Source organism: Pecten maximus, chromosome 6 (assembly GCF_902652985.1).
Source record: "Pecten maximus chromosome 6, xPecMax1.1, whole genome shotgun sequence".
NCBI lineage: Eukaryota > Metazoa > Mollusca > Bivalvia > Pectinida > Pectinidae > Pecten > Pecten maximus.
In genome coordinates this window covers 5,385,610-5,398,447 of record NC_047020.1, presented here as the reverse complement: position 1 = coordinate 5,398,447, position 12,838 = coordinate 5,385,610, and the positions used below count along the sequence as shown (strand labels likewise).

Here is a 12,838-nt window from a genome sequence, read left to right as displayed (position 1 = left end):
GACAATATATTAGTCACGAAGATTACTGACATGACATTAGTCACGAAGATTACTGACAATATATTAGTAACGAAGATTACTGACAATATATTAGTCACGAAGATTACTGACAATATATTAGTCACGAAGATTACTGACAATACATTAGTCACGAAGATTACTGCCATTACATTAGTTACGGAAGATTACTGACAATATATTAGTCACGAAGATTACTGACATGACATTAGTCACGAAGATTACTGACAATACATTAGTCACGAAGATTACTGACATTACATTAGTTACGGAAGATTACTGACAATATATTAGTCACAAAGATTACTGACATTACATTAGTTACGGAAGATTACTGACATTACATTAGTTACGGAAGATTACTGACAATATATTAGTCACAAAGATTACTGACAATATATTAGTCACAAAGATTACTGACAATATATTAGTCACGAAGATTACTGACATTACATTAGTCACGAAGATTACTGACAGTATATTAGTCACGAAGATTACTGACAATATATTAGTCACGGAAGATTACTGACATTACATTAATCACGAAGATTACTGACAATATATTAGTCACGAAGATTACTGACAATATATTAGTAACGAAGATTACTGACAATATATTAGTCACGAAGTTTACTGACAATATATTAGTCACGAAGTTTACTGACAATATATTAGTCACGAAGATTACTGACAATATATTAGTCACGAAGATTACTGACAATATATTAGTAACGAAGATTACTGACAATATATTAGTCACGAAGATTACTGAAATCTCTTAGTCACGAAGATTACTGACATTACATTAGTTACGGAAGATTACTGAAATCTCTTAGTAACGAAGATTACTGACATTACATTAGTCACGAAGATTACTGACAATATATTAGTCACGAAGATTACTGACAATATATTAGTCACGAAGATTACTGACAGTATATTAGTCACGAAGATTACTGACAATATATTAGTCACGAAGATTACTGAAATCTCTTAGTCACGAAGATTACTGACATTACATTAGTCACGAAGATTACTGACAATATATTAGTCACGAAGATTACTGACAATATATTAGTCACGAAGATTACTGAAATCTCTTAGTAACGAAGATTACTGACATTACATTAGTCACGAAGATTACTGACAATATATTAGTCACGAAGATTACTGACAAAATATTTTAGTCACGAAGATTACTGACAATATATTAGTAACGAAGATTACTGACAATTTATTAGTCACGAAGATTACTGACAAAATATTTTAGTCACGAAGATTACTGACAATATATTAGTAACGAAGATTACTGACAATATATTAGTCACGAAGATTACTGACAATATATTAGTAACGAAGATTACTGACAATACATTAGTCACGAAGATTACTGACAAAATATTTTAGTCACGAAGATTACTGACAATCTCTTAGTCACGAAGATTACTGACAATATATTAGTCACGAAGATTACTGACAGTATATTAGTCACGAAGATTACTGACAATACATTAGTCACGAAGATTACTGACAAAATATTTTAGTCACGAAGATTACTGACAATTTATTAGTCACGAAGATTACTGACAAAATATTTTAGTCACGAAGATTACTGACAATATATTAGTCACGAAGATTACTGACAATATATTAGTCACGAAGATTACTGACATTACATTAGTCACGAAGATTACTGACATTACATTAGTCACGAAGATTACTGACAATATATTAGTCACGAAGATTACTGACAATATTTTAGTCACGAAGATTACTGACAATACATTAGTCACGAGGTTTACTGACATTACATTAGTCACGAAGATTACTGACAATATATTAGTCACGAAGATTACTGACAATATTTTAGTCACGAAGATTACTGACATTACATTAGTCACGAAGATTACTGACAATATATTAGTCACGAAGATTACTGACAATATTTTAGTCACGAAGATTACTGACAATATATTAGTAACGAAGATTACTGACAATATATTAGTCACGAAGATTACTGACAATATATTAGTCACGAAGATTACTGACAATATATTAGTCACGAAGATTACTGACAATACATTAGTCACGAAGATTACTGACAATATATTAGTCACGAAGATTACTGACATTACATTAGTCACGAAGATTACTGACAATATATTAGTCACGAAGATTACTGACAATATTTTAGTCACGAAGATTACTGACAATACATTAGTCACGAGGTTTACTGACAATATATTAGTCACGAAGATTACTGACAATATATTAGTCACGAAGATTACTGACAATACATTAGTCACGAAGATTACTGACATTACATTAGTTACGGAAGATTACTGACAATATATTAGTCACGAAGATTACTGACATGACATTAGTCACGAAGATTACTGACAATATATTAGTAACGAAGATTACTGACAATATATTAGTCACGAAGATTACTGACATTACATTAGTCACGGAAGATTACTGACAATACATTAGTCACGAAGATTACTGACAATATATTAGTAACGAAGATTACTGACAATATATTAGTCACGAAGATTACTGACAATATATTAGTCACGAAGATTACTGACATTACATTAGTCACGGAAGATTACTGACAATATATTAGTCACAAAGATTAATGACAATATACTAGTCACGAAGATTACTGACAATATATTAGTCACGAAGATTACTGACAATATATTAGTCACGAAGATTACTGACAATATATTAGTCACGAAGATTACTGACATTACATTAGTAACGAAGATTACTGACAATCTCTTAGTCACGAAGATGACTGACATTCTCTTAGTCACGAATAAAGTGCAACAGACAATGTTGAGAACATGAATGTTAACTTAATTCCAGGGAAAACAGCTGCACTGTAGATCCTGTGCCGACGGCGCATAGCTCGATATCTCGAACAGATTCTACAACCAAAACATTGACCCAGCGTCTGGGCCTTTATTTAGTTTGTACATCGCGTTTCCGGTTGCCGACATTAACACGCCGTGGGGAAAACAATACCGATATCGTGTGTATACAAAGTTTTGGAAGATAACCATATACTCGTGATATTTATCGTATCTAGGGGATGGTTTACATCAAATGTCAAACACCGACCAATAAACATCACTAAGTATACAGCTACACGGTCATCTATCCGGCATTACGTCGCCATTTATACATATGAAGGGTACGTGTCCTGAACATACTAGTGTGCGAAATACAAGGCTTGGGTCTGGTCATCTGAAATAAGGCTACGAGGCTATTTCATCACGGGAACGACAATTTGATTCTGGCGTGCATTCAGTCAACATATGGGAATAAATACCTTAGTATTACCACTACGAAAATAAATACTCTCTCCTCGATTAGAGATGGAATGACATGATTTACGGAGGAGAGTATGGGAGTGTATACATGTTATAAAGAGAAAGCAAATCACTTCATTCGTCACTAAATTGAAACCCACTTGAAACACTAACGGAGTGTGGTATACAAACAAATACTTTTGCTTGTGTTACCAAAGATGATGGGCAAGACAGGAGATAGACTGATGACGGCCATTCTGGGCTGATATCAAATATTACCCAGGTTATAACTTCAGGACATGGCGTGATAACCTGGTAGCACAGGATCAGACAGCTAGCTATGCAGAGAAATCTAATGCGAATGGGCATGTGAGAGGATAGGATAGGAGAGTGATAAATCCAGGGGTAACTATCAAAGTGAGGATGGCACTGCTGTCACCAAGACACAGCGGCTGAGACGATAATCTGTGGGAATAAAGACGCTGTGGGGACCACGAGACAAAGAATGATATTAGGTAATGCTGGTAGAGTCATTAGATACAAAATGACCGAAATTGAGATGTGCCGCGGTGGTTTCAGAGACTACAGTCTATAGGGTAAATGCAAGGTTGATTTATGGCTCAAATGGAAGAAACGCAATATTAATGATGGCTATAAAAGAAATGAAATACCTGGAAGTAAAGGTCGGTCAAACGTCATCATAGTCAACATACCACACACGTAAATGTGACATACCCGATACACGTGGCACATACACACACGTGAATGAGACATACCCGAAACACGTGACACACGCACGTGAATATGACATACCCGATACACGTAACACACACACGTGAATGTGACATACCCGATACACGTCACACACACACGTGAATATGACATACCCGATACACGTCACACGCACGTGAATGTGACATACCCGATAAACGTGACACACACACGTGAATGTGACATACCCGATACACGTCACACACACGTGGATATGACATACCCGATACACGTCACACACACACGTGAATGTGACATACCCGATACACGTCACACGCACGTGAATATGACATACCCGATACACGTCACACACACACGTGAATGTGACATACCCGATACACGTCACGTACACACACGTGAATGAGACATATCAGATACACGTGAGACCACACTCACACATGAATGAGACATACCCGATACACGTCACACACACGTGAATATGACATACCCGATACACGTCACACACACGTGAATATGACATACCCGATAAACGTGACACACGCACGTGAATATGACATACCCGATACACGTCACACACACACGTGAATGTGACATACCCGATACACGTGAGACCACACTCACACGTGAATGAGACATAACAGATACACGTGAGACCACACTAACACGTGAATGTGACATACCCGATACACGTCACACACACGTAAATGTGACATACCCGATACACGTCACACACACGTAAATGTGACATACCCGATAAACGTGACACACACGTGAATGTGAGATACCCGATACACGTCACACATACACGTGAATGTGACATACCCGATTCACGTTACACTCACGTGAATGTGACATACCCGATACACGTCACACATACACGTGAATGTGACATACCCGATAAACGTGACACACACACGTGAATGTGACATACCCGATAAACGTGACACACACGTGAATGTGACATACCCGATACAAGTCACTCATACACGTGAATGTGACATACCCGATACACGTCAGACAGACACACACGTGAATGTGACATACCCGATACACGTCAGACAGACACACACGTGAATGTGACATACCCGATACACGTCAGACAGACACACACGTGAATGTGACATACCCGATACACGTCACACAAGACACACACGTAAATGTGACATACCCTATACACGTCACACTCACAAGTGAATGCGACATACACGATAAACGTCACACACACGTGAATGTGACATACCCGATACACGTCACACTCACACGTGAATGTGATATACACGATAACCGTGACACACACGTGAATGTGACATACCCGATACACGTCACACACACGTGAATTTGACATACCCGATACACGTCACACACACGTGAATATGACATTATACATGTAACTAAACGTTAGATGTAACGGAACTCTTGTCGCCAGCGATGCACGTGACTGAATCTATGCTCTATTAACCCGTAGCCATAGCTTATAACAGCAGGTATTTACAGTTTAAATAGACTTAAATGTCTAATCACTGAAATCATTGATAATCTCGTGAACCTTTTAGCTTCGCCACACCAGTAAACGCTTTATAGCATAAGAAGTTAATCTCCAAACGATCTATGGTGATCAGAAAAAAGATTCTATCTGTTACACGCCTGGTAACCGTAAAGGATTGAACTACGCCGACGGCGAGAAAGATTGATCTAACATAGGATATTCATTTTAGTTTAAAAGCAGATTATGTGTTGATCATACCGGAATTGTCTTGTTACAGCGCGAGGTAACGGAACAAAAGAGTTCCCACCGATTCCCCAGCATGTCGAAACCCACTCGGTTCTAATACCTCAATGAATCACACAGTTACAAACAAAGCCTGTCCAATTAACCTATATCTTATGGAATCGTTTACAGATAGTACGCTAGCTGGAGATAATGAAACTGGATATACAGGGAGACAGGCATGAATGAACGTGAATATAACATTCTGAATTAGATTCTAGTAACCCGTATGATTTCCTGTATAATGCATTAGAACAGAGATTAATTGCTTTGGTGTTAAACATAAAAATAAAATGCTTTAAAAATATGTCGTGAAGTAATTGCTATATTCCTAGTCTAGTTTATAACTCCTTATTTTGACGGAAAACTGTAGGAAAGCATTTTTACTTTTTGAAGATAACTTGTTTTCTCTGCCTCTGCTAATTTTCACTCCGGTGCAGCATCGCGCGCGCAGTTGCCGCTTCGGAGTTAGAAGTTCACACCTGTCATGGTGACATTTGGAAGTTAATGTTACCAAAACACTATTTTAGTTTCGGAAATAATTCACCGTCGCGTGTTTAGTGTGTTAGTAATGTAACCTTCCTTGTGAGCATACAGTCAGTAATAATGATTAGCGTTCTAATGTGTACTGGTCATAGCCATTAAAACGTTCAAATGGGTTCGGGCTCAAAGCTTAGACGTTCAATAATGTCCAAGGGAGTGGGTTCGGGCTCACACCTCAGACGTTCAATAAAGTCCAAGGGAGTGGGTTCGGGCTTACAGCTCAGATGCACATTAAATAATGATAACGTATCTAGAATTGTGAATTCATAGCAAAGCGCCCTGTGGCTTAGGCTATATAAAACATACGGAGGTCATTGTCCTGGAGGAGTAAGGGCAGGGCGTAGAGGTAGTCCAATAAGACTTCGAGAGTTTACTGCGGGGTGAAGTGTTGATTGTCTTAGGACTTCTGTAGTATGAAGCACTATAAAGTCGGCATCAAAACCCGAACATAACGTGCAGACATTCACCACAAACATGGTGATAAGTTGTTAAACAATAAAAACAAATCTAAACCAAGTAATTCATAATTGTCATTCATTAGATCCAACGAATACACGATTTAATTAGTCGAGAAACACAATTTCAGTCAGGTTAAGGTAAAATTAATGTCACGGACATGTAAACAAAACTGTCACGTCAACACCACCAGTAAAACGGCGTACGGTTAGTGTACCTGGGTTTCATTCACCTGCAACAGTAATTATGCCATTTCAAGCGTTAATTTGATACTGCATAACCTTCTAAATTACAGTTATCGCTGAGCCGTGTCATGGTGTATGGTACAGCTGCAATGAGCATGTCTGGATGGAGATTAATATGAAGCTTCCCTATCTTGAATGCGGGCAGACCCGACTGTCTGGCCCAGGACAAAAGACAGGCAATCAAGCAGCCCCGTACTACCATCATGTTCCGGCTTAATTTGTAGTTCTAGATGTACCAATGTGACATTGTTATAAAACTGCTCAATAGAAAACGAACAGGCCCGATGGTGAACACATTTTCATCTAAATGTGTATTCATTACAATAGCAGACGACGTTAAAAGACAATTTAATCAAGTTTGTTTACTTTATCAACATTTCACAAATTAGATCTATTTTACGAAATTGTACTTCTTTTGCGTCCTTCGGAGTAATGTTCTGAAACAGCATTTTCTTTACGTACGGCTCGAAGGTTCCGGGTGGTTATCCCCCGGAAGTCCTCGTACATTTAGGCCAGAGTGTTGAAAGCTCTGATGAATCATAGTTTTGTAAATACGCTTTAAAAATCTGATGTTGCTATTTCATTATCTGCTCTAGTCACCTCTGAATTTATGCTGACTTTTTGTCTTTTATAACGTATCCGGCTATTTGTAAACGAGAAGGAATATTGTGAAACAGTACGGTTCCGAGGCTTTCGGGTAGTTATCATCGGAAGACCTCTTACTTTTACTTACCCATGTTTAAGGCCCTCAGTTATCGGTTATACCTCAGAGAAATACAGACGTAGATATCATCGTCATAATTGTATGATAACTCACTCCTGGCATGCCACACAACTCGATTTTATAACAGTAATGCTACAAGGTGTGATATTTTTGTCCTGTACGTCTATTATCATTACTGAATTCGTACATGTTAGAATTATTGTTCTTATTACATCATGGATGGGATAAATCACCTAGATGGGTGTTAGTGTTTGTTTGCATTTTGTACGCAAATGTAAATATCGGAAGGAAATGCACTCGGTAATAAAATCTACTTTTTGTACGAGGCCCCTTAAGGGTAATTTTCTACGGATCAAGTCATCAGGTAGACCTTTTCTCCTTCAATCACAGCGGTAATTATTATATATTTGCATTATATGGCTAATATTTGCCCATTGCGATGGTCAGCGTTGGACAGGGATGGCTCAAGAGAGCTGTAGGAATTATTTTGGGGATATATACAGATGACAAGGTAGTATCGGTGTGCAGCATCCGTTTTAACCTCCAAACTTTACAAACGTTAAATTGTTATATTAAACTATTTTACGTTTTTCTAACACGTGATTTTGCACGTCGTGTCGTGATACCAACTCATAACGACAGACAGTTCAGTTTGCTTACATGTATACGTACATACTATATTTTGGTATCGTTGAGTCACACAAATGAACTACAGTTGATATCTACGCGTTAACGTTTTACTCTGACGACACTTATTTGTAAACACTTAAATTGTCATGCAAATAGTATTGGTGGGATGCGCAGAGACACTTGTTTATGACCTTTGTGCAATAACAAAACTCCTTTGGACTATTATTTGTACAATTATTAGTAACGGTGTCATTTCAGTTGATGATAATGTCGTTCGTTACATGTAGCTAAGGAATACGTTCGGTGTTCCAGTTAATGGACAACATATCTACCACCGCAAACTATGTAATGAACTAACTTATAAGTGTAGAAATACTTAGATGGGAAATCATAAATCTGTGCTAACAGACGTGACCAAGAAATAGTCAAACCTCGTTAAGTCGAAGTCATCGGGATCGCGAAAAAAAAACTTCGAGTTATCTGAGTGTTCGAGTTAACCGAGTTTCAAGGTAGACGTTCTGGTATATTTTTATAAAAATCATATATTGGTAAAATGTTTACATTGTGTTGTCTAGTTCGTAATTAGTTAACATGACAGCTAGATCAATGGTATAGTATATCGCATTACATACACCAGGTAGTGACAAATGCCCAGAGAATAGCAGCCCATTGATTGATTGACGTGATTCCACCATTAACGACCCCATTACACACAAGTTTTTCCCGCGAGCTCCGGGCCAAGTTTTTCTTTCATTGTAACTAATTCTTGCTAACAATATTTGCCATTTGTAAACATAAACATTCAGGCGACTCGTTCCTTTGTAGTGTAACACATGGAATCCTCGTTATAGTCATTTACTACACATCGATAAGGTACAGTACAGACTGTGGGTTAGTGAGGTCCCTGTACAAATACAGGACTTAGCTCGAACATGGTCAAACATTCGGCTATATTCATCGGACCAAAAGCGAAAACATGCATATATTTCAGTATGACTCCCACACAATGGGATATCGTACTTCATGTTGCCAGTATTGACTCGTATTCCAGTCAGTAAGTCACCAGCCAATATCCCTCCAGTATTGACTCGTATTCCAGTCAGTAAGTCACCAGCCAATATCCCTCCAGTATTGACTCGTATTCCAGTCAGTAAGTCACCAGCCAATATCCCTCCAGTATTGACTCGTATTCCAGTCAGTAAGTCACCTCCAGTATTGACTCGTATTCCAGTCAGTAAGTCACCAGCCAATATCCCTCCAGTATTGGCTCGTATTCCAGTCAGTAAGTCACCTCCAGTATTGACTCGTATTCCAGTCAGTAAGTCACCAGCCAATATCCCTCCAGTATTGACTCGTATTCCAGTCAGTAAGTCACCTCCAGTATTGACTCGTATTCCAGTCAGTAAGTCACTAGCCAATATCCCTCCAGTATTGACTCGTATTCCAGTCAGTAAGTCAACAGCCAATATCCCTCCAGTATTGACTCGTATTCCAGTCAGTAAGTCACCAGCCTATATCCCTCCAGTATTGACTCGTATTCCAGTCAGTAAGTCACCAGCCGATATCCCTCCAGTATTGACTCGTATTCCAGTCAGTAAGTCACCAGCCAATATCCCTCCAGTATTGACTCGTATTCCAGTCAGTAAGTCACCAGCCACTATCCCTCCAGTATTGACTCGTATTCCAGTCAGTGAGTCACCAGCCAATATCCCTAACTAATCCAATTGTGTAGTCTTTTATTACAGAGAACTTCTCGTACTTATAAATGGAATTCTGCGCAATCATTCCTAAATGCTCCCCTGTCAGGCGTTTCGAGACTTGGAATTTGTATTTATATTTCTACATACATCATCCTCCCACTGATGACCTTAAGTGACCTTCAGCTTCAAACCGACACCGAATATCTTGCACGTGAAGCCTGTATTATTTGGGACTGTTAGAGGGAGTGGTAAAATGTTTAAATCTTTTTGTGTTACGATAAAAGAGTAAGACCAATAATAAAGAAAACGCCGTACAATCGTTCAACGCATTAGCTCATTGTGACCTTTACTTCTGGAGTGACCAATAGAATTTAACCACGCCTTCTAGAATATACAATGAAGCAGATCTAGTATTAATATTCCGCGATCCGATAAAATAATCCCATTAGGGACACTAAGGCTTCCTCTGATACAATAAAAACCTACCTTCGAGAGGATACAAGTAACACACAGCATACATAGCGTGTTCTACCTAGCCAGGAGAAACACACTAAGCACTGTGACTGGCCGTTATTTCACCACGTCCTTGCATTGAACAGGTCGAATGTGTTTTTCATGGCACAGCGTGTTTACCAGACTTGGTGAGGTATAAGGAAACACAGACATATCTTATTATATATAAACTAATACTAGATTTGCTTCCGTGACTAACCTACAACATGTACAGCCAGGGGAATATGGCCGCATTCCATGTGTTTATGCGTCTTCTTCATTTATCTTAATAGTAAATGACCTTTGTTAATGTGAAAGAATGGATTATTTATATAAATACTTATTCCAAGACTAATTATATCAAGAAAAAAAAATAATAACATTTTTTTACATCTTACTAAGGAAAAACATTTTGGTTAACATAAATTAACATACTGCAATGTTTCTAACGTGCTTACTTGTTTGATGCACAGTTCCATGTGCAGTGTACGTTACGTAACGGTCGTGACGCATACACTACTCCGGGACAAGACAAGCACTATCGATATCCACTGACTCAGTCATGCGAAAATCCGATCGCACACAATGAACATTAAACAAGTAACGTTAGCCATTGTCGATTTTTTAAACACAATGGAAAAGCGGCAAAGTAAATGAATGTTTCAACTTACCTCAATGTAAACACTAAAATGCCCTGGCGATTGCGTATATTATGAAACCAACACAATATTAATAGTCCGAATATTTCACTGTTTTAAATCGAGTCCGGGAACAAGGAATGAGTGCGGGTTTCCCACTCACGTTTTCGCTACCGGCTGCTATGGAGCACGTGTTAAGACTGAGCTCGGCACTCGTGCTACTTTGTATTTAGCCGTTACAGGCGTGCTGGTCGTACACACGTGTGGTAACGACGCACGCATCAGGTTCAATATATACCGCGTCTTGCGCCCTGTTGAAGATTAACTTTGTAAATATTACACTATAAGAGGTTTTAGTCGACATGTAGCTACGTATATAATCTTTACTGGACAAGGGGGTATATCATTTGCGTGGATATTTAGATAATATATACAACCTTTTCATGTTACTATGGAAACCGTCTGGAAATTATTATAAGTATCTTTTTTCTGACCAAAATAACTGGTTTTATTATTGAATCTTCCGAGTGTAGGCTGATTGATATTAGTATGACCATGTAAATGTAAAATTGAATAAACACCACGTGCACAATACCATCTGGTGTTATCGAGGACAAGCTCTGATTGGATTACGACGATATGTTGGCTGATGTACATACACTAGTCCCTTGTATGAATAATTAAGTGTTATTGTTACATATACTAAAGGAACTCGGGGCGGTCCAAATAGTTGAGGGGGATAAGGTGGCAAGCGTGTTATCGCATATTTTATTTTCTCAATAGTTTTTGTATTTGACTTTTGATAGTTTTCAATCATAATAGGATAGACCCACAGTACCCAAGTCCCCATCCCTTGATCTCCTAGGCTCACCCCTTGATCTCCTAGCCTCACCCCTTAATCTCCTAGCCTCACCCCTTGATCTCCTAGCCTCACCCCTTAATCTCCTAGCCTCACCCCTTAATCTCCTAGCCTCACCCCTTGATCTCCTAGCCTCACCCCTTGATCTCCTAGCCTCACCCCTTAATCTCCTAGCCTCACCCCTTAATCTCCTAGCCTCACCCCTTGATCTCCTAGCCTCACCCCTTAATCTCTTAGCCTCACCCCTTGATCTCCTAGCCTCACCCCTTAATCTCCTAGCCTCACCCCTTGATCTCCTAGCCTCACCCCTTGATCTCCTAGCCTCACCCCTTAATCTCCTAGCCTCACCCCTTAATCTCCTAGCCTCACCCCTTGATCTCCTAGCCTCACCCCTTAATCTCCTAGCCTCACCCCTTAATCTCCTAGCCTCACCCCTTAATCTCCTAGCCTCACCCCTTAATCTCCTAGCCTCACCCCTTAATCTCCTAGCCTCACCCCTTGATCTCCTAGCCTCACCCCTTAATCTCCTAGCCTCACCCCTTAATCTCCTAGCCTCACCCCTTAATCTCCTAGCCTCACCCCTTGATCTCCTAGCCTCACTGTAACATTCCAAATACATACCCTACACAAACAATACCACATACTCCGTCAACACATCCCCCCCCCCCCCCCCCTCCCCTAACACACACCTCATACCTCACTTCTTTACATAC

General features: G+C 39.0%; 1 protein-coding gene across 1 annotated transcript in view; it reads right to left on the bottom strand.

Moving 5' to 3' along the window:
* LOC117328804 (sodium- and chloride-dependent taurine transporter-like) overlaps positions 1–11,476 on the bottom strand; it is a 59,015-nt gene extending 47,539 nt beyond the window's left edge. Inside the window, exon 1 of the mRNA XM_033886359.1 lies at positions 11,300–11,476. The gene's annotated coding sequence lies outside the window, so the exon portion shown is untranslated. The remainder of the gene's footprint in view (positions 1–11,299) is intronic.
* Positions 11,477–12,838: the final 1,362 nt, after the last annotated feature.